The sequence below is a fragment of the Aotus nancymaae genome, unplaced genomic scaffold (genome assembly GCF_030222135.1).
Source record: "Aotus nancymaae isolate 86718 unplaced genomic scaffold, 86718_ANA_hifiasm-v0.15.2.pri h1tg000010l, whole genome shotgun sequence".
Taxonomy (NCBI): domain Eukaryota; kingdom Metazoa; phylum Chordata; class Mammalia; order Primates; family Aotidae; genus Aotus; species Aotus nancymaae.
This window is the reverse complement of record NW_026988421.1, coordinates 57,887,941-57,915,568: the sequence shown is the minus strand read 5'-3', so window position 1 is coordinate 57,915,568 and position 27,628 is coordinate 57,887,941. Positions and strand designations below refer to the sequence as shown.

The 27,628-nt window shown below is 36.3% G+C and overlaps 1 protein-coding gene across 5 annotated transcripts in view; it reads left to right on the top strand.

The window, feature by feature from the left end:
- CTNNA3 (catenin alpha 3) overlaps positions 1-27,628 on the top strand; it is a 1,835,081-nt gene that overhangs the window by 1,665,107 nt on the left and 142,346 nt on the right. The gene's annotated exons all lie outside the window — the stretch shown is intronic.

Here is a 27,628-nt window from a genome sequence, read left to right as displayed (position 1 = left end):
TAGGGGAAAAGCAAATATAGCATTAGAAAGTTGCAGCTGTGGCCGGGCGCAGTAGCTCACACCTATAATCCCAGCACTTCGGGAGGCTGGGGTGGGAGGATCATGAGGTCAAATGATCAAGACCATCCTGGCCAACATGGTGAAACCCCATCTCCACTAAAAATACAAAAATTAGCTGGGCGTATTGGCTCACATCTGTAATCTCAGCTACTTGGGAGGCTGAGGCAGGAGAATCACTTGAACCTGAGAGGCGGAGGTTGCAGTGAGCCCAGATTGCGCCACTGCACTCCAGCCTGGTGACAGAGTGAGTTTCTGTCTCAAAAAAAGAAAGTTGTAGGTGTATAATTCTAGAGATTTCGATCAATAAATAAATACGGCGAAGTTTCTCATAAACTTCTGTAGAATTGTTTTAGACATCACTTACACTCTCTCACTTTCACCTTCCCCAGCCATTTGCTCTGTGTATCATATTAGCTTGTGACTTCTACAGAGAATTTGGTAAACCAAGTTATTAGCTGGTATTGGAACTATCTGAATGGCTGACTTTCATAGCTACATAATTTTAGTTATAGTGACTTATAGTATAGTCAGGATAGTGGTATCTTTTGCTTCTGAGATCAGAGCTAGATATATTTAAAATTACAATTACTTAATGATAGCCATGAAAAAATGTACATGTGGGCATATTCCTGAAGTAATAAAAACGTTTGTATTATTTTAAAATATCATTTTATAGAGCTAGTCAAAAAGCAATAAAATATATAGTCGCTGTGCTACTAGTTAATAAAGTATAAAAACTATAACAACTAAAATAATTTAGTCATGGTGTAGTTATAAAAGCCACAGAACAGAAGGATACACTGAAACAGACCTAGTGTACTTAGGAAACCATTCATTTATATAACCAGATAGTATTTGTTTATATGGTACCATGTATCAGTGGTATATTCATTCATACTCCAAAGTAACTTTCAGATGGAGTAATGAAGTAACTGTTATTTTTAAAATCATAATTAATGGAGAAATGTACACAAATCTTTCCATAATACTAAAATTGAGAAAGAGTTCATGAAAATTACATACAAAATAGCTTACAAAGAAAGGATTGTTAAATTGAACTTCAAAAAATGCACATCAATAGAAAGTCCTAAGCAATATTGAAATGTAAATGGATAACTGGGTAAACAAAAATGTGATTCCATTTACATATAAAGAATACTTACAGACATAATCAAAAATTAATATTGTAATGGAAGAATGGACAAGAATATGAACATAGAAATTTTCTCCTCATAAGAGTTATGACCAATAAATATTTGAAAAGTATTTAAAATACTTAAAATAACATATCTTTTAAATCTATCAAATTGACCAAAACTTTTAAAATAGGCTCAGTACAGAGTATGGTGGTGATAACCTAAATGGCATAAGCTTTATAGTAATGTGGGAATATGTATAAACTAAAAATCTTTGTAAACTTCTCATATGTGCATCATCTGTATCCATATCTGTGCTTCAGGGAACCTATCCAAAGGAAATAATATGAGGTGATAAACTTTTTTGAATAAGGATTATAGGGGCCAAAGGAAACCTTTGGTCTTTGAAAGTTTGCTGAAAAATCAACTCACAAAAGGCAGATTAATAAGTGAAAAAACATATAAATTTACTTAATATGTATACATGGTAGGTTTCAGAATGAAGACCCAAAGACACAGGAGAAATAGTTTATTTTTATGCTTAAGTTCAACAAAGTACGGACAGTCATGTGGAAATATGATGGGGCAGGCTGGGCTCAGTGGCTCACGCCTGTAATCCCAGCACTTTGAGAGGCCAAGACGGGTAGATCAAGAGGTCAGGAGTTCGAGATCAGCCTGGTCAACATGATGAAACCCAGTCTCTACTAAAAATACAAAAATCATCTGGGTGTGGTGGCAGTTGCCTGTAATCCCAGCTACTCAGGAGGCTAAGGCAGGAGAAGTGCTTGAACCCAGGAGGTGGAGGTTGCAGTGAGCTGAGATCATGCCACTGCACTCCAGCCTGGATGACAGAGCAAGACTCTGTCTCGGGATTAAAAAATAAAAAAGAAATATGATGAGACAAATAAGGTATAATCTTATGTTAATAGACTGAATGGGGTACCCAGCAAGGCGTGTCTCTCTAGATTTTTCTTGGCTTCTCTGAACATGTATTTCTACCTTCTGGATATAGGGCAAGACCCAGGTGGAATAGGGGTCTCATGACCTACAGTCAAACAAGATAGGTCAGAAAATTATTGTATGACTAGTTGTTACACAGAGAGATGGAGATCATTTTAGAATATTATGATTATGATGATTATTATTATTTATTATAAGCGTCTGGCTTCTGAGACCCCCCCTTGGAGAAGAAGGATTTTTGTATTTATGACTAGCCCCAGGGAACAATGGGAATGAGCCATAGGAGAACAGGAAAAAAATGAGAGAATATCTTTTGCTTCTCAGACTGCTGCTAAGGCCTTCATTTTGGGGTATTTTTTTTTCTGAGCCCCAACAGAAGAACTATAGAATTGTTTAAAATAATAGAATATTTGGGATGATTAAACAAATGGTTACTGCCATATGAAAAAAGAGCTTATAGAAAATAAAGTCACGTTTTCTTGACTTTATTTAAATACGCATTCTCCTATGCATATTTCTTTTTTGTTTTGTTTTATACCAAACTTACTCTTTACAATAGAATTCAGTTCTACTTTGTATTCTTTTGAAATAAATCTGCTTTCCAAAGATTATGTGCAGGGAAGATTTCATTGGAAAGTGAGAAAATTCAGTTTATTGTGTATTATACATGGAATTTCATAAAAATACCTCTTTAAATGTCTATTTCTATTTTTCCTTCTTAACTCTTGCCATTTTTCCAATTCTAGCTCATAGCTTCTAAATGTCTTTTTATTCCTCTTCATACAGAGAATAATTCAGTTTTGACTGCAGAAGCTCAACTTCTGCAGGCAAAGTTTCTGATGACACTCTGTCATCACCATAAACCTATGGGTCTGGAGAGCAGGGATTGAGATGTTTAAAACATCTCAAGGATAAGAGACATGGGAAAAGGTCATAAATAAAGTGCAGAAGAAAATTGGGCCAAAATGAGAATACCCGCCATTAAGTGCTAAAATACTGAACACAGGCCTAGAACTTGACAGTTTGCATTGTTCAACACCCACTTATGAGTGAGAACATGTGGTGTTTGGTTTTCTGTTCTTGTGTCAGTTTGCTGATAAGTGGGTGTTGAACAATGAGAACACATGGACACAGACAGGGGAACATCATACACTGGGGTCTTTTGTGAGGTGGGGGATTAGGGGAGGGTTAGCAGGGGGTGAGGAGATTGGGGAGGGATAACATTAAGAGAAATGGAGGCAGCAAACCACCATGGCATGTGTATACCTATGTAACAATCCTGCAAGATCTGCACACGTACCCGAGAACTTAAAGTATTAAGTAAAAAAAAAAATAACTTGACAGTTTGCCACACCAACTACAGGGAAACAAATTAAAATTAAATGGGATTTTAATTGGGAATTATAGGGAATCTTCAGTTTTGGGGGAACAGGAAATACAGAACAGGTGACATTGGAGGTATGCTAGTAATTGAAACAAGGGGCATAAATAGGAAATAATAAGAATCCTAGAAAAATGAAAGAGAATTGTAATATATGGCAACCTTCCCTCTTTCCCACTATCATCACCAAAACCTCGTCTGTTAAGGAAAGAGTACTTCTTGATAATGATGGAAGCTCTTTAACTAGGAACCCTGCCTGGGAATAGGGAAATTCAGACTAACTGCATACAAAGCTATTGTAAGAAGGTATAGAAAGTGAGAATCAAAACAATATGCTTTTTAAAAATATAATTTATTGACATATTCTTCAAATGAGGATTTAGGTCACATGACTTTTTAATCTTCTTTTCTCCCCTTCTTTCCAAGTTTTGATAGTTTGATATGTTTATATTTTTATTGTTTATATTTATAGTCTTTGACAATACTATTTTATTGAGAATTTCTTTCTTGTTTTATGTATTTCGTTATAACTCAACTTCCCACCATGTATGATGAGAAAACACCTACCCTTACACTTTCTTCTGCCTCTTACTGACCCCCATTCTATATCCCATTTACAACCCAACTTATTTTCATTATACCTTTTAAAAAATTTTTAAATAGGTAATATTGATTTTTTTTTTTTTTTTTGAGATGGAGTCTCACTCTGTCGCCCAGGCTGGAGTGCAGTGGCATGGATCTTGGCTCACTGCAACCTCCACCTCCAGGGTTCAAGCAATTCTGTCATTCATCTTATTCTATAGGTTGATTCTGAATGTAAATGTTAATAACATTTTCATTATCATGCATTGATATGATTAACCTAGATAGAAAACACACTTGAAGAAAACTGTCTCCAGTAAAAAACTGAATTAGATTTGCACATGATTTCAAGTATCAATACATTTATATGAAAAACAACATAGCATGGGAAGAAACCTGAACTAGTAGCTATATTATAATATCAACTTGGTAAGTAGCAATGGAGAAGACTCTTAACCTTTCTCACCATAGAGTAGTATAAATAATTCAAGTGGGTATATTTATAGACAGGATTTAGAACTGAAAGGGAAAACAATGAAGCACAAAACCATGAGGAAAAGAAGTTTTGAAGAAGTGGGCAGAGAAAATTGATAAAGAAAGAGCATTCAAATAATAATAAGAAAACTAACATACAAAGTAGGATGCTGGTCAGAGAATTTCAGTGAGTAGTTAATGGTCCTCTTGAAGATAATGATTTAAAATATACTACTTTGGCAATTAGTAGGTTTAGTCAATTTGTTGTTGACTTTTACTAAATGGTGAATGGGAAAAAAAGCCTTATTTAAAAAGGTAGACGAGAGACTAGCAGATCAAAAAATAGTAGTAACTTAAAGGAGACAAATGATCATGACAAGATTTTTGAGACTTCTGGATGTTTGAATATATTTTAGGCTGAAGGAAAAGAGGAAATAGGGAAGAAAAGAATGAAATTGTAAAAGGGGAATAAAAGGCTATGGCCAAAAATGAGATAAAGAGTAAGTGAGAAGGGAAAGAAATAACCAAAAAAAATATAAACCTACATAAATTTAAATGGCTTTTCTTCTGGTCACAGCTTGAATGAATGAGCTGAGAATTGAATGAATGAATCAGATTAGCTTTTTTTTTGGCCACCCAGTGTAAAGACTTCCTTTAACTAGTCTCTATATCATTTTCATTATCAATCTATATTACTTTCCTTTTAGCAGTTATCACTTCTTGGTTTAATGAATTCATTTGTTCACATATGCCCTGCCTTTATATCCATAACAGAGAATAAGTTGTATGAAAGTATGAAATTTGTCTTTTATTTTTTATACCCAGAATTTATAACAGCATGTATATATATGCTTAGTATATATTTAAAATGTAGTAGTGAATTAATCAGATTTTTAAAATACTACTTTAATTCAGAAGGAACTAGGAATAAACAAACAAAAAACTTGAACAAAAAACAGAGAAAGAAGAAGAAATCTCTAGAAGAGTAAAGCTTAAATTCTTGAAAGTCACTCTCTTTTCTTGCTTATTTGTTAGCCCCTATATAGATCCTAAATGTTGAAGACTAAGATTTTAATTTTTATGCCCATATAGCATTTAGAAGAGACACGTAGTCAGGAGAGCTGGGACTAAGACTCTTGGAAAAGCTTACAGCCATGCTTTAAAAGGGGAACCAGAGATATTTTCATGGACCAGCTTGATGGAGCATCAAGGGTGAATGCTTTTCCTTGGGGTTCTTATTCAAATAAAGGCCATCTTTAAGAAATAGAGATCCTAGGTGTATGATTCATTAAACTGATAAATTTAAAATTGCATAATTGGAAATGCCACCTTGAAAAAAAAATTAAGATGCAAGAAAGAATGGTGACTGAAGAAATTAGAAAGTATGTTGGTACATTCAAATAAGCCTTTATCAAGCCATATCAATAATATGGTCAGGCTCTGTGTCCCCACCCAAATCTCATCTTGAATTATAATCCCCATAATCCCCACATGTCAAGGGAAAGACCAAGTGGAGGTAATTGAATCATGGGGTCAGATTCCTCCATGCTGTTCTCATGATAGAGGGTGAGTTCTCAGGGGATCTGATGATTTCATAAGGGGTTCTTCCCTATTCACTTAGCACTTTTCCTTCCTGCTGCCTTGTAAAGAAGGTGCCATGCTTCTCCTTTGCCTGCTGCCATGATTGTAAGTTTCCTGAGGCTTCCCAAGCCATGCTGACTGTGAGTCTATTAAACCTCTTCCCTTTATAAATTACCCAGTCTTGGGCAATTCTTTATAGCAATGTGAAAATGGACTAACACAATCAATGACAACAACAAAATTTGAAGTGACCACACTACATAGGAGAAGTGTAAGGGTTGAAGATCAGAGTTAAGTGGCCTATATTCTTATATTCAGGAAGAAGTTTAAAGTGTTAACATTATACTTTGCTACATAGAAAATTGTATGTATTATATGCATTTTAAATTTCCAACAGATCTTTACAATAATGAAAATACAATTAAATAGAATACACTTTCCATATCAATAGATAAAATTAATTTAGAGAAGTTAGAAAATGATAATAAAATGAAAATGAAAATTTAGAGTAAACATAAAAATGCAATAACATGATAAATCATACCAAATATATTAGTATTTCTAATATGTAGATTTAGCAAGCATACTAGTTTTTTAAAAATAAAATGATTTTAAAATCTGTCATTTAACATAGTGGCATATAGGAGTCTTTTGATCTGGGAACCATGGGAAAGAGGAAGAAATCTCTAGAAGAGTAAAGGAATGTGTAAAAAAAAATGAAAGAAATTTCAGAAGTAAATGCCTAATGGCTTCTACTTGTAGGGTGATGCCATCTGTGGAATATGAGAAGCCTTCAGAAGACAAACATGGAGTGACAGCTTTGGTAGAGAAGCAAATCTAGATATATAAAATGTAATCGACTAGGGGTGTGTGTGTGTGTGTTTGTGTATATATATAGAGAGATTTATGTATATAACTGGATATATAAATCTATATATAGATCTATTTATCTATCTATATATGTATGTATCCAGTCATTGGCTGGAAAGGAGCAGATTTCAAACTACTAGAAAGGATATATTGAAATGACTGGGTCCACGTTGGGAAAGAATGGAACTGACATAGGGAAGTAGAGCCAAAGTGGAAAAATACGAGCATGTCATCTGACAGATAGTGAGGGTACAGACCTTGTTGCAGTTTTTCTTGCTCTGTATGTGTTCTACCTCCTAAAGGAATTAGTATCTTATTATTGGCATACTCTGAAGCAATTTGTAAAAGGATTCTGATAAACCAGTGGCTTTGAGGTCATCCTAACCTGTAGCTGGGATATTAGAAGAGGATTCGTAACTCCATAGAGTGGCAACTCATTGAAGATAGACACATTTTATGTTTTACAAAAGCTAAACAGCCCAACATTCTCTCAATCTGTAGGCATCACTGGCAAAGGCATCCACAGAACAGGAATATGGCATGTTCGAACTGCAATAAAGGTAGGGTAGTAAAATTAAATGTTAGACTCTGATCATCTCTTGTGCTTGAACTGAATCCAGAGTCAGCTAAATTTCAGTTCCTATAAATGGTGATAAATCTCCAGTTGTTTTAAAATGAATGGAATCTGTTCTTTACTTCCGTTTTTGCTCCCAATTCTGTTTCAAGAGTTTCTTCTCAGACACCGTAACATCTTTCTGAGGGTTAAACTCCGCAGTTTTATATGTAGGCTATTCCTCGGTTCCACCTTTGTCACATTTCTTTCATTGCCGGTATTTTCGCTTGTTTGTAGTGGGACCTGTGAGCATGAGGGTCACAGCAGGCAGTGCAGTATTCGCCAGCCAGTAGTCCTCCATTTGTTAGTAGTAGTACACTCGAAGTCCTGCATATAGATTTTAAATAGCTATATAGCTTAAAAAATAATAAAGGAAAAAAATGGCACATTCTTTTTATCTTCTGAAGTGCCACAAAATGCTGTTTTCTCATTTTATTGGAATATTATTTAATCACCCTGTAGTCAGTAAAATGCACCCCATCCCTAAAATAGTCTTCATAAAAGGCATAATAATATCTAAAATTTGATGAATACTTACTGTGTACTATATCTTGAGAAAAATATGTTTTCTTGTTTTTATCCTCTGGACAGTTTGATTGATTATTATACTCTTCATTTTATTATTGAAGTAATAGAGATCAGGTAAATTGCTCAAGGACGCACAAGTGAAGTCGGTTTTGAATGGAGACTGGTTCAACTTCAAAATTTGGCTACCTATCCATTGAACAACAAGTCTTCACCCTGTGCTAAACAAAGGACAAGACCCAGTCAGTTCTTTCCCCAAGGGAGAAACAAATTGACACATCAAAGATAACAGTAATTGTGTTATGTATAGCTAATCTGTTAAATGTTCAAACTGTTTTGAACATTTGGATTTTGGAAGAGAGTTTTCTTGGAGAACGAGCACAAACAAAAAGTATGAACAAGTGAAGTTTGTATTCGATTTTGAATGAGGTGTGGAATTGAGTCATGGAAGGTGATGATGTATGTAGGATAGCTCATGAGAGTGGAGGCCAGCAAGTAGGAATGAGTCACATCCATTTAGAGACTGTAAGAAAAAAAATATGAAAAAAAGAAGAAATTAAGATGGGCATGCACAAAGTGATAGGTTATAAAAGGCCTTAGAAAATAAACAGTTTTCCTTTTTATGAAATAGGAGATAGGTAACAATTGAAGGATTATGATCATGGTAGGGGCATAATGGAAATGACAAGTGAGAACAGGGTAGGCATTTTTGGGTGGCACTGCTAGCAAAGACTCCATCCGTGTGGATCTGGCCACAGCTGGAAACTCATAATTATAGATGGGCTTTGGAGAAAGTCTGGTATAGACTAATTCAAACATAATAAATTCATAGAAAGTACTGTATCAGCAGTGTGAAAAGTTACTTACATAAAACTTGATATAGCCATTTCTGAGCACTGGCACATGCACCTTGATATGTCGACCACTTGGCACTTCCAGCCTAAACTGAAGACATGGGGAAGGTTCTAATTTAGTCATTTGTGCACAGTTACAAATACAGCAAGGCATCTCTGAACCTCTTGTGATAGCCTTATTCAAGGGCAGAGAAGTCAGGTTTTATAATATGAAAACATGATTTCTTCTTGGTGAAGGGCCATTCATATAGTCACATAAGCTGTGTTACATTGCTAACATTGAGACAGTGGCATCTTCTAACAACCCAGCATTCCTTTTATGCATCCTCTGGTATTTTCTAGAACCAGAGTAAAGGACTTAAAACTTTATAGAGGAAAGAAATTAATTCTTCTTGTACTAATTACTTTCCCAGAAAAGCATCTTTCAAATTTCTGGCTAGAAGGTAAAGATCTCGGAGCAGAGAGGTCGAGGATGGGGTGACTGGGACTCTGGACATTTAGCATTGAGCATTCACACATTGATTTAATCACCCTGTAGTTAGTAAAATGCACCCCATCCCTTAAATAAGTCTAAAGACCCACAAAGCAAAGACTGTTTTATCGTCTTCAGAGAATAATCTCTGGAATTTCGCTGGGCTGAGGTGGGAGTAGATATTCAGTGGTGTGAAATAGGAGATGGGATCACACTGCCTTTTTCAGTCCCTCCCTTCATCACTAAGTCTAATCATACATGAGTCTTTCTGCATAAAATCAGCTTGATTCTAATTTTCCCTATTGCTGGTTTGAACTCTGACTTTCTCTGATTGGCTATGTCATTTACTACTTGTCATCGGCTTTTGCATTTGTTAATATTTCTTGCTGTTATTTCGTCTTTGGTTCTGTTATCTCCATGCTAGTGTGTTCAAGTCTTTAGAAATAAACAAAAATAACTCATATGTAGTTTTAGTGAGACTTGCAGAAGGAGCAAAATTAGATACGTGTGTCAATTTGCCATCTTAACCTGGAAGCCCATTAGGATTTATTAGGGTTGTGAAAGTTTTCTCTTTATGATAGTTAGATATTAGATTATATATTATTCTTTTTCATAAATTATGGCTCCCTTTTTTGCTCTTCCTCTTAGGTAAACTCTGTCCAAGCAGTATGTTGACTGTGAACTTAAACAGTAACCACATTTTGTGACTCTCACAACCCTTGAGACCATTTAATTCCTTCCTTGATATGAGTAGAAGACAGGCTGTAGGTACAACTTCCAGATATTTAATTATATCTTTTATGATCACCTAGGATGCATTTTCTTAAAAGCTGCAGAAAAATTATGGAGTAAGTGGCAAAACACAAGTCTTCCTTGAATAGGTAATACAAACCAATATATTATCTTTGCAAAAATAATGACTACTAAGAGTGTACCACCTTTAGTGTGAATATTATTGAAGATATAAAATTGAAAATACTTAAAGTAATGCTGCTCTAAGCACTAACATCCTTAAGACTGTTTATTCAAAGATATGCCAAGGTGACATCCCAAAACTCATGAAATTGTATATTTTAAGATACAATATGATTATGTTTTTACTTGAAAAAATATGTATTAATTTCACTAAATGTATACAGGTTTTTCTAGGATTTCCATTGGCTCACTTACTGAGAATCTAATGAATATTAGACACTGTCCTTGTCTTTGGTATTAAGGATATACAATAAACACAGTGGAGAATTTAGAGCCAGAGCAGCATAAGAGCACGGAGGAAGAACTGAGGAGAACAAGGAGGTGGGCAGCAAAGCAGACAGGGAAAGAAAAAGATCTGAAGGAAAGATAACAGGTAGGGGCAGATGAGCTGGAGCAGAAATTAATCTCTGAAAGGAATGCAGAATGTTGCTAGGAGCTGAGATATAAATAGAGAAAGTAAAGATTTCCAAGGTTTTCGTACCTGAGTCTACTTATACTCAGGCATCTGAGACTCTGTCAGATGTTGAATGAAGTTTATTAGTTTGTTGACTAGACAATAAAAGAATGGAAAGAAACTTCATTATCCAACTGTCTTCATTTTAATTGTATTCAATGACACAGTTCTGTATTTATGAGAATGATGTTCTGAACAGAACTTCGGAGAGAAATGGCTACAGAGAGTGGATTGATTTTTCTGCCAAATGAGATGCCAATTTTCCTTACCAAAATGGGGCTAATTCCTTCTGATACTCTCCCTCTGAAATTTTGAAGATCGATATTTACCAGTAAGAAAAAGTAACTTATGTTTTGACAATTTATAAAGCTGAATAACCTCTTTGTTAATAGACACAATTTATCTGGCAATGAGCCAGGCTTCTTGGGACAAATGTAGTCAATCACAAAGTTACTCAAGTGCCCCTGAAATATCACAACTTGAAAAATGTCAATTAGGATTATAAGTCTAACCATATGTATAATAAACATGTGAAGAACACAACTTTCTAAAAAATTTTGATTAGTTACCCAAGAAAAAGAGTATATGCTACATTTTCTTTCCTTCCTTCCTTCCTTCCTTCCTTCCTTCCTTCCTTCCTTCCTTCCTTCCTTCCTTCCTTCCTTCCTTTCTTTCTTTCTTTCTTTCTTTCTTTCTTTCTTTCTTTCTTTCTTTCTTTCTTTCTTTCTTTCTTTCTTTTCTTTCTTTCTTTCTTTCTTTCTTGTCTTGAGACAAGAGTCTTGCTGTCACCCAGGCTGGAGTGCAGGGGCCTCAGCTCACTGCAACCTCTTCCTCCTGGGTTCAAGCGATTCTGCTGCCTCAGCCTCCTGAGTAGCTGGGATTACAGTTGCATGCCACCATGCCCAGCTAACTTTTGTATTTTTAGTAGAGAAGGGGTTTCACTATGTTGGTCAGGCTGGTCTCGAACTCCTGACCTCGTGATCTACCTGCCTCAGCCACCTAAAGTGTTGGGATTACAGGCGTGAGCCATCTTCCTGACCTATATGCTGCATTTTCTAAAAAGGCTGGCCCAACCTCATCCTGTTACTTAATACCACAGCCAGCAATCCTTCTGATGTTATATTTCTATAATATTCCTAAACATGGTCTCAGAATTTTGATGAGCCAGCTGACTAAGCCAACCTGTCTCCAAGTGAGCCAGATGTTTTGTTACTCTATTTTAAGCATGGGCTGTTGCACTCAAGAATTAACCAAAAACATGGAGGAATATGTGAATCAAATAGGGTTTGTTTTGAAGCACTGAGATCTCAGCTTTCCTTATGTCCGGGAGAGCCTAAGATATGACTGGACAGTGGAGGAGATGCTTTAAAATCTGTCAAACTGAAGGGAAACCAAAACAACACTCATAAATAGCCATGTAGAAGTAGTGTTGCATTCATTATAGAAAAGAGTCCTTGGAATTCAGTAGCTGTAGAGTGATGGTGGATGAAGAACTAGGTTAGGAGGTGGAACTGAACTTATTTTGTACCCTGTGCACACCTCCTACTGGAAACAAGCTTGCGTTTACAAAGCATTTCTGCCCCCACTGTCTTTTCTAAGATACAGTGCTGAGAGATGGAGTAGAAAATGAACCAAGGAAGGGAGGGAAACTCACCTGGCCTCTCTTCAGCTAGAGTTTCAGAATTAAGTCTTTATGAAAGCATAGTTGATGTATGTAAAATCTATGTGTTCTATGCTTCATATCCTTTTGTTTATTAAATAAGAAATCTCATTGCACATGACTCATTTTGCTTTCTGAAGTGAAACATTTATATTCTAATATAATGTGTTAATGACAATAGCAATTTAAATGTTGTAGCCCACACAGCAAAGGGAATTAGAAATGTTGGTAAGCTTTATGTTTTCCCCATTTAGAAACTGTCTATGTCTTATGATTAAACTGTAAAGGTAGAGAAGTCCAACTTTCACATTACTTGATAAAACCACTGAATTCTCTTTCTCATATGTGTGGTAAATATACACAAATATCTAGCAAATAATTGAAATATAAAATACGGGATAAGAAGATTATTTACAATTTTGAAAAACATACCTGGCTTTTCAACTTATACTTTTAAGAAAACATTCATCGTATGTTTGAAATAAGTATATCTGGAAGAATTACTTTTTGCTATGCCCCGGAATCATGGCTGACTTTTTTTCCCATTGGATTGTGTGTTAGAGTAATTATAAACAATAATCATTGTCTTTTCGATAAATACTCTCCCTGTTAAGAATCAGTTTATTTTCTTTATGTAGTCTTGAATCACTAGAAACTCTAGTAATGCCAATGGGAAATGCTTTAATATAAAGGAGAACGATTTTATCTGTCAGTTACTTTTACATGATACAAATGTACCTAATGATTACCAATCATGATAAGTAATGAGCAGAAACTCAGCTTAAATAACATCTGAGTAATTGTTAAAATTAACTGGGAGGGCATAAATACTTTTTTCTGAAATTTCAATCTCAATTTCTAAACTCTGTAGTAAATTTATCGGAGAATTTGGTGAAATGGTTATTTTAGTTTCTGAGTGGCAGACCAGTTCTGTATTGTGTGAATCTTCAGAGATTTTAAGTGTTAAAGTATATTAATACATTGTCTCAGAGCATTGGAGACTAAATTAGAAATGTGGGAATAAACTGAATGAGAACATGCAGGGACTGTTTATCCAGACCTTGCCATTCAGACCTTGCAAGCGAGTCAGCTACCATCACTTGCTTTGGGCAGAGTCTCAAAAACAGGCAGGCAAAAGAAAAGCTTTAAGAAAGAGATTTCCAGTATTTTTGGATGGAATACTGTTGAGATGTAGATGTTTCAGGTAGGCTAAATAGAAGCAGGACATTTTATGAGATGGATTTCAGGGGTATATTTGGCTTTCTCTGATTCTTACTGAATTGGAAGCTCTGGAAAATATAGGTAAATTGGCTGCCATTGACCAAGTCATGTCCATTCTGGGTCAATTGCTACATAGGCAGTGGTTTAATTTCCAGGACTGGTAGCTGCAGAGGTTATGGTCAAAGCTCTATTGTCAAATAAAGTCCGACCATTTTTCATTTATATATTTAATCTCTCTGCCAACAAAATGGAAAACCTAGAAGAAATAGAGAAATTCCTAGCCATATACAAGTACCAAGATTAAACCTTGAAGAAATCTAAAACCTGAATAGACCAATAATAAGTAGTGAGATATTTTCAGAAGTCGCCCATAAAAGAAATGCATAAAAGCTAATGACTTCACTTTGGATTCTACCAAACAATTTAAAAAGAAGTAATATCAATCCTACTGAAATTATTTCAAAACTGTGAGGAGGAGGGAATGCTTCCTAACTCATTCTATGGGCCAATATTATCCAAATAGCAAAACCAGATGAAGAGACAGCAAAAGAGGAAATGTCAGCCCAATATCTCTGACGAATATAGATAAAAAATACTCAACAAAATACTAGGAAACAGAATTCAAAAACACATTAAAAAGTACATTCATTGTGATTAAGAGGCACTCATTCCAGAAATGCAATGATGTTTCAACATATACAAATCAATAAACGTGATACATCATACCAACAGAATGAAGGACATAAACCATACAATTATTTCCAAAAGATTCTTTAAAAAAAGCATCTGATAACATTCAACATCCCTTCATGGTAAAAACCCTCAAAAAGAAAAATACCTCAACAAGATAAACACTATATATAATGAACACACGGCTAGCATCACACTGAATGGGGAAAACCTGAAAACCTCTCCTTTGACATCTGAAATAAGACAAGGATTCCAAATTTCACTACTTTCATTGAACATAATACTAGAAGTCCTAGCCAGAGCAATTAGCCGAGAAAGAAATAAAAGTCATACAAATTGAAAAGAAATGAGTCAAATTATCCTTGCTTGCAGATGATATGATTTTATATGTTAAAAAACCTAAACACTATCCCAAACTTACTGGAGCTTATAAATTCAGTAAAGTTGCAGGATACGAAATCAATGTATAAAGACCATTAACAAGCAATGGTTTTATATACCAACAGCAAGCAGTCTGAAAAAGAAACCAAGAAGAATCCCATTATAATAGCTACAAATAAAATTAACCCAGGAATTAACTTAACCAAAGAAGTGAAAGATCTCTGCAATAAAAACTATAAAACACTGATGAAAGAAATGGAAGAGGGACACAAAAAATGGACATATATTTCATGTTCATGGATGTTTAACAATCAATATTGTTAAAATGTTCATACACCCAAAGCAATCTACAAATTCCATGAAATTTGTGTCAAAATGCCAATAACATTCTTCACAGAAACAGAAAAAGTAATCCTAAAATTTATGTGGAATCACAAAGACCTAGAATAGCCAAAACAATCCTGAGAAAAAGACTGAAGCTGGAGACATCACATTACCTACTTAAATTTATACGACAAAGCTCTAGTACTCAAACAGCATGATACTGGTATAGAAACAGACACATAGACAACTGGAAAAGAATAGAGAACCCAGAAATAAACCCACTCATTTATAATCAACTCATTTTTTATAAAGGTGCCAAGAAAATACATTGGAAAAGGAGAGTGTCTTCAATGAATGGTGCTGAGAAAACTGAATATCCATTTGCAGAAGAATGAAGCTGACCTCTATCTCTCACTATATTCAAAAATCAAAATGAATTAACAACTTTTTTTTTATGCTCTGAGTTTAGTTTTGAATACTACCTATCTCCTTAATTGCATCTTAACGACTCCCTTATTCCCCATGCATTATTAAATTCTGCACACTTTTAGCTAACCCTTCCAGCAGCCCACCTTGCAAAGGCCACTATTTTTTTTTTTTTTTTTTTTTTAATGAGAGAAAGAAAGAAAGAGAAAGAAAAAGGGGGAGAGAGAACAGGATTCTTGCTCTATTGCCCAGGCTGGAATGCAATCTAAAAATAGGTATTAAAAACCTCTTTTATGCCGATAATTGTGCTTAACAATGGAGACAGGAAGGAATAAGGGAAGAAAATAACAAACAAACAGCCAACCAATATTTCATTTAAGTCTGTGAAATGCTATGCAAATGCTGAAGAGTGATTTACTTCCAATTATGTAGTCACTTTCAAAATAGGTGTAATATGATACTGAGCAATTTACCTGTCTGTGTCTTTGATTGGGGCATTTAATCCATTTAAATTTAGAATTAATATTAATATTTGTGAGTTCAATATTGTCATTTAATGCTAGCTGGCTATTTTGCCTATTAGTTGATGTAGATTCTTCATTATAGAGATACTCTTTATGTTTTGGTAAGTTTTGGGGATGACTGATGCTGGTTGTTCCTTTCTGTTTGTAGTGCTTCTTTCAAAAGCTCTTGTAAAGCAAGCCTGGTGGTGATAAAATCTCTGAGTGCTTGCTTGTTTGCAAAAAAATTTATTTTTCCTTCGATTATGAAGCTTAGTTTGGTGGGATATGAGATTCTGGGTTGAAAATTCTTTTCTTTGAGGATATGAATATTGACCCCCACTCTCTTCTAGTTTGTAGGGGTTCTGGTGAGAGGTCTGCTGTGAGTCTGATAGGCTTCCCTTTATGTGTAATGTGACCTTTCTCTCTAGCTGCCCTTAGAATTTTCCCCTTTATTTCAACCCTAGTGAATCTAGTGATTATGTGTCTTGGAGTTGCTCTACTTGAGGAATATCTTTGTGGTGTTCTCTGGATTAGCTGGAGTTGAGTATTGTGCTGCCTTACTAGATTAGGAAAATTTTCCTGAATAATATACCTATCAATCATAAATTAGGTCTTTTCACATAGTCCCAAATTTCTTGGAGATTTTGCTCATTCCTTTTTACTCTTTCTTCTCTAATCTTGTCTTCTCGTTTCATTAAGTAGGTCTTCGACCTCTGATATCCTTTCTTCTGCTTGATCAATTCGACTGTTAAAACTTGTGCATACAAAAACACAAAATCAAACACTGCATGTTCTCACTCATAGGCGGGTGTTGAACAATGAGAACACATGGACACAAGGAGGGGAGCACTACACACTGGGGTCTGTTGGGGGGAAATAGGGGAGGGACAGTGGGGGGTGGGGAGTTGGGGAGAGATAGCATGGGGAGAATTGCCAGATATAGGTGAAGGGGAGGAAGGCAGCAAATCACACTGCCATGTATGCACCTATGCAACAATCTTGCATGTTCTTCACATGTACCCCAAAACCTAAAATTCAATTAAAAAATTAAAAAAAAACCTGCGCATACTTCATGAAGTTCTCGTATTGTGTTATTCAGTTCCATTAATTCACTTATATTCTTCTCTAAGTTGTCAATTCTCGTTAGCATTTTGTCAAACCTTTTTTCAAAGTTCTTAGTTTCTTTACATTGGGCTAGAACATGTTCTTTTAGCTCAATAAAGTTCCTTATTATCCACTTTCTGAAGTCTAAATCTGTTATTGGAATGCACTCGTTCTCCATCAGGCCTTGTTCTCTTGTTGATGAGGAACCGTGATCCCCTGTAGAAGGAGAGGCATTCTGATCTTGGATATTCTCAGCCTTTTTACGCTGGTTTCTTCCCATCATTGTAAGTTCATCCACCTATCGTCTTTGTAATTGCCTACTTTCAAATTAGGTCTCTGAGTGGACATCCAACTTGTTGATTCGCAGCGCTGAAATCTAAGCACCCCACTGCGCTGGCCAAAACAGCAGCATTAAGATTCATGGTGCTTTTCTGCCCAGGAATCTCCAGTCTGGCTTCCCTCTTGAGCACCTTCTTTAATCAGGTAAATGGGTGACTCTGCCTTCCTGGAGCTCCAAACATTGACCAAAAGGGGACCCAGTACCATTTACTCTGCACCAAGAACTGCTGCGCCGGGGCGCCAGCAAAACCACAATGCCGGCCACAAGAGTCGCCCTGGCGACCCGTGGGGCTCCTCTGCTGGGAATCTTCTGGTCCGTGGGTAACAAAAATTCGTCTGAAAGTGTGATATCCTCTCGTTCTGTGTGCTTTCTCTGGGAGCTACAATCTTGGGCTGCTAGTGATCAGCCATCTTGGATCTCTCCTCCCAACAACTTAAAGCTAAGACTGCAAACTGTGAAACTTCTTGAAGAAAACTGGGGAAACACTCCAGGACATTGGTCTGAGCAAAGATTTCTTGAGTAAGACCTCAAAAGCACAGGCAACCAAAGCAAAAAAATGGACAAATGGGGTCACATCAAACTATAAAGCTTCTCTGCACAGCAAAGGAAACCATCAACAAAGTGAAGAGCCAACCCACAGGATGAAAAAAAATTTGCTAATTACCCATCGACAAGAGATTAATAGCCAGAAATTATCAGCAGCTTGTCAATGGGAAAAGAATAATCCAATAAAACAAATGTAAAAAAAAATCTGCATTTCTCAAAAGGATACATACAAATTGCAAACTGGTATATAAAAAAAGTGCTCCATATTACTAATCATTAGAGAAATGCAAAAGAAAACTACCTTGAGGTGACCTTGTGCCAATTAAAATGGTTTTTATCCAAAAAACAAGCAGTAACAAATGGTGATGAGGATGTGGAAAAAGGGAAACTCTTTTACACTATTGAGGTGAATGCAAATTAGTGTAGCCACTGTGGAGAACAGTACAGAGGTTCCTCAAAATATAAAATTAGAACTTGCATGTGATCCAGCAATCCCACTGCTGGATACACAAGCAAAATGAAGGAAATAAGCATATCAAGGAGATATTTGCACTTCCACTTTTATTGCAGCATTTATTCACAATAGCCAAGATATGGAATCAAGTTATGTATCCATTAAAGGATAAATGAATAAATAAATTGTGGTACATCTACACGATGGGATATTATTCAACAATAAAAAGAATGAAATCCTGTCATTTGCAACAACATGGATAGAAATGTAGGACATTATGTTAAGTGAAATAAGCCAGGCACAGAAAGACAAATATCACAAGTTCTCATTAATATGTGGCAGCTATAATAATAATAATAACCATGAAAATTAAGAGAATGACAGTTAACAGAGGTTGGGAAGCATAGCGAGAAGGAGGGTATAAAGAGATATGGTTAATGGGTAGAAACATATAATTCAATAAAAGGAATAAGATCTAGCATTTGGTAGCATAATAGGGAAAGTATAGTTTACAATAATTTATTGTACATTTCAAAATAACTAAAGAAGTGGAATTAAAATGTTCCTAACATAAAAAAATGATAAACAATAGATACCACAATTACTCTGATTTAATCATTATATGTTACATGCTTGTATCAAAAATCACATGCACCCCCCAATATGCACACCTATTATATATTTATAATAATTAAAAATTAAGGGAGTTGGAGATGGTTAATGGGTACAAAAATAGAAAAAATGAATAAGACCTGCTATTTGATAGCACAAAAGAATGACTATAGTCAATAATAACTTAATTGTACAGTTTAAAATAAAGAGTATCATTGGATTGTTTGTAACTCAAAGGATGGATACCCCATTTTCCATGATCTGTTTATTTCACATCACATGCCTATATGAAAATATCTCATGTACCTCATACATATAGACACCTACTATGTACCCACAAATTTTAAAAATAAACAATACAAAGTTTAAAAAGTAAAATTAAAAATGTTAAAATGTATGCAAAACATCCTGAAAACAGAAATTTAACCGATTATCATTTATTTGAGATGGTGATTGGTAGGTAGTTATAAAAACAATATTGAAATAATCTTACATTGAAAAACAAAAACAAAACAGTTATTTTTATAGAAAAAGATGATCTGTGATCATGTGTATTCTAAACCAACGGTCCAATGAGTTTAAAAGTACCTGGTTAAAAAACCACAGTGAGATAGTTCAGTATATGGACCTTTGTGAATATAACTAATATTTTCAGCCTTATTCTTGCTGTCTGTTTCAGGAACTCTTAATTAAAGCAGTTTGAATTTATTTTCTCTTCTGCAGTACTTTGATGAATATACTCTACACATAAAATTTTTTTCATAGATGAAATTTTGAATTTCCACTTCTATGTCTAACTCTCTCCAAAAAAACTTAATACCTTATCTTCAACCTCATCATGTCTCATTTTAGAGTTTGCCATTCTCTTCCAATTTCTTTAGCTACTTAATTCTTTATTTATTTTCTTATTCAGAAAGAATGCTTTACCCATATTTTAAGTACTCTCTCATGAAAATTTTGATCTCTGTGTCTCTCATGCCCATATGATACAAAATCTCAACCCTGCATCAATCCAACCACTGACTTTTCCTGTCCTTTGTTTGGGCTTCAGTTTGCGGACCTCACCCATTTTCCCCTAATGCTCAGGTATTTGTACTAGGAAATATTATAGAGGGAGGAATCCTCAGAGAGACAGAGACAGTAAATTTTTGCTAGTCTATATGTAATTGCTTAAGACACTTTTAATTTAAACAACACACACGGCCACACAGTCAGACATGGTGGCTCACGCCTGTAATCCCAACAATTTGGGAGGTTGAGGTGGGCAGATCACTTGAAGTTGGGAGTTTGAGACCAGCCTGAACAACATGGAGAAACTCCATCTCTACTAAATAATACAAAATTAGCTGGGCATGGTGGCACATCTACTTGGGAGATCCCAGCTACTTGGGAGGCTGAGGCAGGAAAATCAATTGAACCAGGAGGTGGAGGTTGTATTGAGCCAAGATCATGCAATTGCACTCCAGCCTGGGCAACAAGAGTGAAACCGTGTCTCAAAAAATAAACACATACACACACAAACACATGTACACACTGAGAGAGAACTTGACCCTCTCTAGTAAACCTTTCTTTCACTTTCTCTAAGTCTTTGACCTCTATATGCTCTACCTTGAGTATAGCTATTTTCCTCTGCTCTCCCCAACCTTCATTTCAAGTAAGTACTCACCTCAAAAGCAATCTTTCCTATTTATATTTTGTGACCATATTTCCTAATTACGGATAAGAATTGATCTCAGTGCCTGTACCTTGGCTGTTACAGGCTCATTAGCCAGGTCCTTTCTGCATGATCTTACTGGTCATTTGGGTGCAACTATACAAATGTTAGTTATCATTCTCATTGCAATTATCATGGCACTTAAAATGTGAGAATGCATTCTGTTTGTTCATATAATGGCAAAATGGCTCTTTAGTAATTTTACTTTCTCCATGGGACCTTACTCTGTGCTTTCAAATCATTATATTTACTTATCTAGACTTTCCCATCAATATAGCATTCATATCACGTGCCAGTTTATGGAATTTTTACTGGCTTTAAAATTTTTTTCTATCTGTAATAACAAAAAAAGACTCACAATTTCATTGTGGAGGCCAAAACATTAAGAATTTTGAATTAGATATTTTGGGCAATTAAATATTTTAGAGGGGATAACTTCTGAGTTTCTCTTAGGAAAATACCATGAAACCTATCAATCTAATTATTATCTGCAGGAGAATATTTCTTATACCACACAAGGGAGACCTAAGATGTTATGAAAGGGTTCCACCATGTTTCTGAACTGATGGAATTGATAGTCTACAAGAAATATAGAAATACAAATGGAAACAAGTGATTTGCAGGAATGAGAATATGAAATATAATCTTTTGTCCTTTGAACATTGAAAGTTTTTTTATTTATTACAATTTATCCTCACATGTAGGGAATTAATTCAAAACTATATATAGATAGCTTAACGTAACGATTTGAAAATTATTAAATGTTTTCAAAGTTTACCAATGTATTGTGGACTTGAAAAAATAAGCTGAATTATTTTGTATAAGATATTTTATGAAAGCCTTGGCTTTTCTGTTTAAGCAGATACTAAAATTACCTGGGGAATTATTTTGCACGTAAATAGGTGGAGGGAAAAACAAAAGGCAGTGGAAAGAAGTCCAGGAAAATGAATAAAGAAGTTGAAGATTCATTGATTTATTTGTTAATTCATGTGCTCATTCATTCATGCATGCATTTAAAAATATTTAGTGATCATCTGTTATACACAGGATTCTGGTGTTCGTGTAAAAAACAAAATCCAACTTTTTTAAAACAAAAAATTGGACTCAATTTCTGTCCTCAAAGACTTACAGAAATTAGAGGAATAATAAATGTAAAAAATAAGAACCCAGGTTGGTTACAGTGGCTCAGACCTCTATTCTCAGCACTTTGGGAGGCTGAGATGGGAGGATGCTTGAGGCCGAAAGTTCAAGACCAGTCTGGGCAACACAGAGAGACCCCCACACCCCTACTCTTCCCTCCTACCACAAAAATCAAAAAGGAAATATTAGCTGGGCATAGTGGCCCATACCTGTAGTCCTAGCTACTCAGGAGTCTTAGCGAGAGGAAAACTTGAGCAGAAGTTCCAGGCTGCAGTGAGCTCTGATTCCACCATTATACTCCCACCTGGACAACAGAACAAGACCCCATCTCTTAAAGAAAGTAAGAAGAACCCAGAAAAGAAGTGAGCAGCCATGTCTTGTAGATTAATGAAGATTTCACAAAGGAAGAACTATTTGAGTTCAGTCTGACAGGATGAGTAGCTTCCCAGGTGGGAAAGTGGATGCAGCATTCTCCAGAGAAGGAATATGGAATGTAGGGCACAGTTAAAAAGAAACGAAGTGGCCGGGCGCGGTGGCTCAAGCCTGTAATTCCAGCACTTTGGGAGGCCGAGGCGGGAGGATCATGAGGTCAAGAGATCTAGACCATCCTGGTCAACATGGTGAAACCCCGTCTCTACTAAAAATACAAAAAATTAGCTGGGCATGGTGGCGCGTGCCTGTAATCCCAGCTACTCAGGAGGCTGAGGCAGGAGAATTGCCTGAACCCAGGAGACGGAGGTTGCAGTGAGCCGAGATCGCGCCATTGCACTCCAGTCTGGGTGACAAGAGCAAAAACTCCAGCTCAAAAAAAAAAAAAAAGAAAAGAAAAGAAACGAAGCAGGAGATAGCATGGTATGGATTGAGAACACAAAGGATTGGAATTGAAACTTAATTTTATAAAAATCTAAGGAGCCAGACATAGTGGCCCTATTCTGTCATCCTAGCTAGTGAAGAGCCTGAGGCAGGATGATCACTTGATCAAGACCAGGATCTTGAGGCTTAAGCAGGCTATGATCTGCCACTGCACTCCAGCCTGGGCAACAGAGCAAGACACATTCTCTCTCTCTCTCTCTCTCTCTTTCTCTCTCTCTCTCTTTCTCTCTCTCTGTCAAAAAAAAAAAAAAAAAAAAAAAAAAAGCCTGAGGATGTCAAGCATTTTAAGATGACTCTAATATGTTGTGCATGGATAATGGAGAAAACTATTGGTGCTATTTTAACCAAAGTGTGAATTAAAGAAAAAACATAATTCTGAGGATAATAAAGACTTCAAAATCAGATATCTTGGATTTCAGAAAAAAATGTGCATGTGAAAATATCTGACTTCCTGTTGGAAAGAGCAGCTAGCCTTCAGGAGAATATTCATAGTAGATCCAAATTTGGGAATTATTCTCAGAGACATAATTTTTAAAGCTGTGAGAGCCAAAAATTTTCTCAAGGTAGGCTGTGTGAAAAGACAAGAAAATGAATCTAGAGGTTAGATACTAGAATTATTTAAAAATGTAATATAATACCAAATACTAATTTGGCCATTCATAAATTGTTAAACATTTCTTTCTCTTTATTTTATGGTTCCTATATACTGTTTTGGCTTTTAAAAAAAACTTTTAAGTTTGGGTGTAAAAGTGAAAGTTTGTTACATAGGTGAATGTGCTTCACAGGGGTTTGTTGTACATATTATTTCACCACCCAGATATTAAGCCCAGTACCCAATAGTTATCTCTTCTGCTCCTCTCCCTTCTCCCACCATGCCCCCTCCAGTAGACGTGAGTATTGTTTTCTTATTTGTGTCCAAAAGTTCTTATCATTTAACTCCCACTTATAAGTGAGAACATGTGGTATTTCATTTTCTGTTCCTGCATCGGTTTGCTAAGGATAATAACCTCCAGCTCCATCCATATTCCCATAAAAGACATGCTTCATAGTATGACATGGTATGTACGTACCACATTTTCTTTATACAGTCTGTCATTGATGGGCATTTAGGTTGATTCCGTGACATGTCTTTGTGACTGTGAATAGTCTTTGCGACAATGAACATTTGCATGCATGTGTCTTTATGATAGAATGATTTCTGTTCCTCTGGGTATTTACCCAGTAATAGAATTGACTCTTTAATAATAGCTATTCTGACTGGTGTGAGATGGTATCTCATTTCGGTTTCAATTTGCATTTCTCTAATGATCAGTGATGTGCTTGTTTCATATGCTTCTTGGCCACATGTGTGTCTTCTTTTGAGAAGTGTCTGTTTATATCCTTTGCTCACTTTTTAATGAGGTTGTTTTTCTCTTGTAAATTTAAGTTCCTCATCAATGCTGAATATTAGACCTTTGTCAGATGTATAGTTTGCAAACAATTTTCTCCCATTCTTTAGGTTGTCTGTTTACTCTGTTAATAGTTTCTTTTGCTGTGCAGAAGATCTTAAGTTTAATTAGATTCCACTTGTCATTTTTTGCTTTTGTTGCAATTGCTTTTGGTGTCTTCATCATAAAATCTTTGCCTGTTTGTATGTCCAGAATGGTATTGCCTAGGTTCACCTCCAGGGCTTTTGTAGTTTTGGGGTTTTACATGTAGTCTTTAATCCATCTTGAGTTGATTTTTGTATGTGGTGTAAGGAAGAGGTCCAGCTTCATCTTCTGAACATGGCTAGCCAGTTATCACAGCACCATTCATTGAATAGGGGAGTCATTTCCCCCATTGCTTGTTTTTGTCAGCTTTGTTGAAGATCAGATGAGATATTCATGAGGTTTTTGTCTTTAGTCCTGTTTCTGTGATGAATTACATTTATTGATTTGTATAGGTTGAACTAACCTTGCATCCCAGGGATGAAGCCTACTTTATCATCATGGATTAGTCTTTTGGCATGCTGCTGAATTCAGTTTACAAGTATTTTGTTGATGATTTTTGCATCAATATTCATCAAGGATATTGGCCTGATGTTTTCTTTTTGTGTGTGTCTCTGCCAGGATTTGGTGTGAAGATGATGCTGGCCTTATAGAATGAGTTGTGGAGGAGTCCCTCCTTCTCAATTTTTGGAATAGATTGAGTAGGAACAGTACCAGTTCTTCTTTGTACATCTAGTATAATTTAGTGTGAATCCATCAGGTCCTGGGCTTCTTTTGGTTGATAGGCTATTTATTACCGATTTAATTTTGAAGCTCCTTCTTGATCTGTTTAGGTAATCAATTGCTTTCTGGTTCAGTCTTGGGAGAGTTTATGTGTCTCTTCTAGGAGAAGAGAAATTTATCCATCTCTTCTAGGTTTTCTGGTGTGTGTGCCTAGAGGTGTTTGTAGTAGTTTCTGATGGTTCTTTTTATTTTCTGTGGGGCCAATAATAACATTCCCTTATCATTTCTAGTTGTGTTTATTTGGATATTCTCTCTTTTCTTCTTTATTAGTCTAGGTGCAGTAGCCTATCTTATTATTTTTTTCAAAAACCAACTTTTGTATCCATTGATCTTTTGAATTTTTTTGTGTGTCTCAATTTCCTTTATTTAAGCTCTGATATTGCCTGTTTCTTGTCGTCAGCTAGCTTTGGGTTTATATGTTTTTGCTTCTCTAATATTTTCAGTTGTCAGGTTAGGATGTTAATTTAAGAGTTTTCTAAATTTTAATGTGAGCATTTAGTGCTATGAATTTCCCTCTTAACACTGCCTTAACTGTGTCCCAGAGATTCTGGTATATTGTATGTAAGGGGGTCTAACCTCCCACTTTGTTGGAGCTGCAGCTTCTTTTGCTGGAAAGCCCAAGTATCTAAGGCTCTGGGGTCTCCATGCATAATTAAGCAGCTGCTCTTCCAAGACTCCAAGTGGCTCTGGAGTCTTTTTTTTTTTTTTTTTTATAAGTGTGACGGGCATGGCAGACTCTGAGGCTCGAGAGCCTGTGAGAGTGATCTTGAGACTGGAATAAAGCTGGAAAGGGCAACTGATCCTGGAGGAGAAGCTGTGAATTTGGCTTTCACCTGTTTTCTTTGAATTGCCATTAAAAGTGTATGTGAAAAAGATGGCCCCAGAGGTCATGATGGGGAAGGTTACTCTGGAGCATGTTCAGGCTGGAGAGAGAGATGGGGTGGGGAGGTGGGAGGCTCCAGGGAAGCGCTTCAACCCATGAAGGCAGTGGAACAGAAACTTCGGTGGGAATAAAGATCTCCTGGGAGGCTGGCACAAAATGCAGATTCCCAGCCCATCCTAGAGGTGCTGGTTCTGTAGATCTTTGGCAAGGCAATTCAAGTGATTTGGATTCCGGAGTGCCCAGGACACAGTTTAAGAAACACTGCTTGGTACTGGGGTTTCCTGGAGAAGAAAGCGCATCCTTCAAGGACTCACACACTTTAGCTCCCACCCACATCAGAGGGCAGGAGGAAAGAAAGGCTTGGAAGGAGGAGATGGCGGAGAGGCAGGAGGAGCTTCTGTCCCGTGTTTGACGTAGGGGAGCACTGGCTACACGTTTGTGGATTTGAACCTGGGCCGAGTAGTTATTGCAAAGGCCAAAGAAGGAGTTTGATGAAGAGGAGGAGGGTTAGCAGTGTGGAGAGCATTCGGTTTGTCTGAGGATGAGGTCTGACTGAAGGCCCTGGTGCAGTGGGTTCACAAGAAGATCTCCTGACCTGAGGATTACAAAGAACTGTGGGAGAAGCATAGTCTCCTGAGGCTGCTCATTCACTCACCACTTCCCTGGGTTGAGGAGGTTCTCCTTGCTGTGTGTTACTCCCAGCTGGGCGGTTGTCCTGTCTTGCTCTTCTTTGTTCTCTTGTGGGTCAAGTTGTTTCCTTGATTAGTCCCAATCATCCAGTGAGTACCTGGATGTTTCAGTTGAAGGCACTGTGTTACTCACCCCTTTCATTCTTCTCCGTGAGAGCCATGCACACCAGCTGCATCTAGTTGGCCATCTTGGCCACTCCCTCTTTAAACCTTTCTTGTACATTGTGTGTTCCTTTTAGATAAACAATAAAATATAAAAAATCATTATTATAGGCTTGGAAATAAGAATATTGTATAGGTGTAGGAGGCTGAGGCAGGAGAATTGCCTGAACCCAGGAGGCGGAGGTTGCGGTGAGCCGAGATCGCGCCATTGCACTCCAGCCTGGGTAACAAGAGCGAAACTCCGTCTCAAAAAAAAAAAAAAGAAAAAAGAAAAGAAAAAGGAAGAATATTGTATAGGTGTTCCATGGAATCCCTTATCTATGAAGAGTACAGCTGTACTTTCCTCAGTTGTGTTTGTTTGGTTGGTTGGTTTTGTTTCCAGATTAGAGCTTAGTAGCCTAGAAGAAGGAATACCCCTATTTTCGGTAGTTATTCAATACAAACCCCCAAAAGAAACCAAAAAGGAAATTCAGCTTTGAATCTCTACCACAATGCTCTCATCTGCTCTAAGGTAGAAATACATGACAGCAACAGGGTTAAAGCAATGAACACTTTCTTTTTTATTCTACTTTTAAGCAGGAGTTAGAGCACTTTCTATTATTAAAAATAAGTTTCCATTAGGATGCTACCAGAGATACCAAAATCAAAGTGAATAAATATATTTCTATATAGAATATTTTAATGTTATAATTAGTAACATTTTTGTTTAGTCTGTTT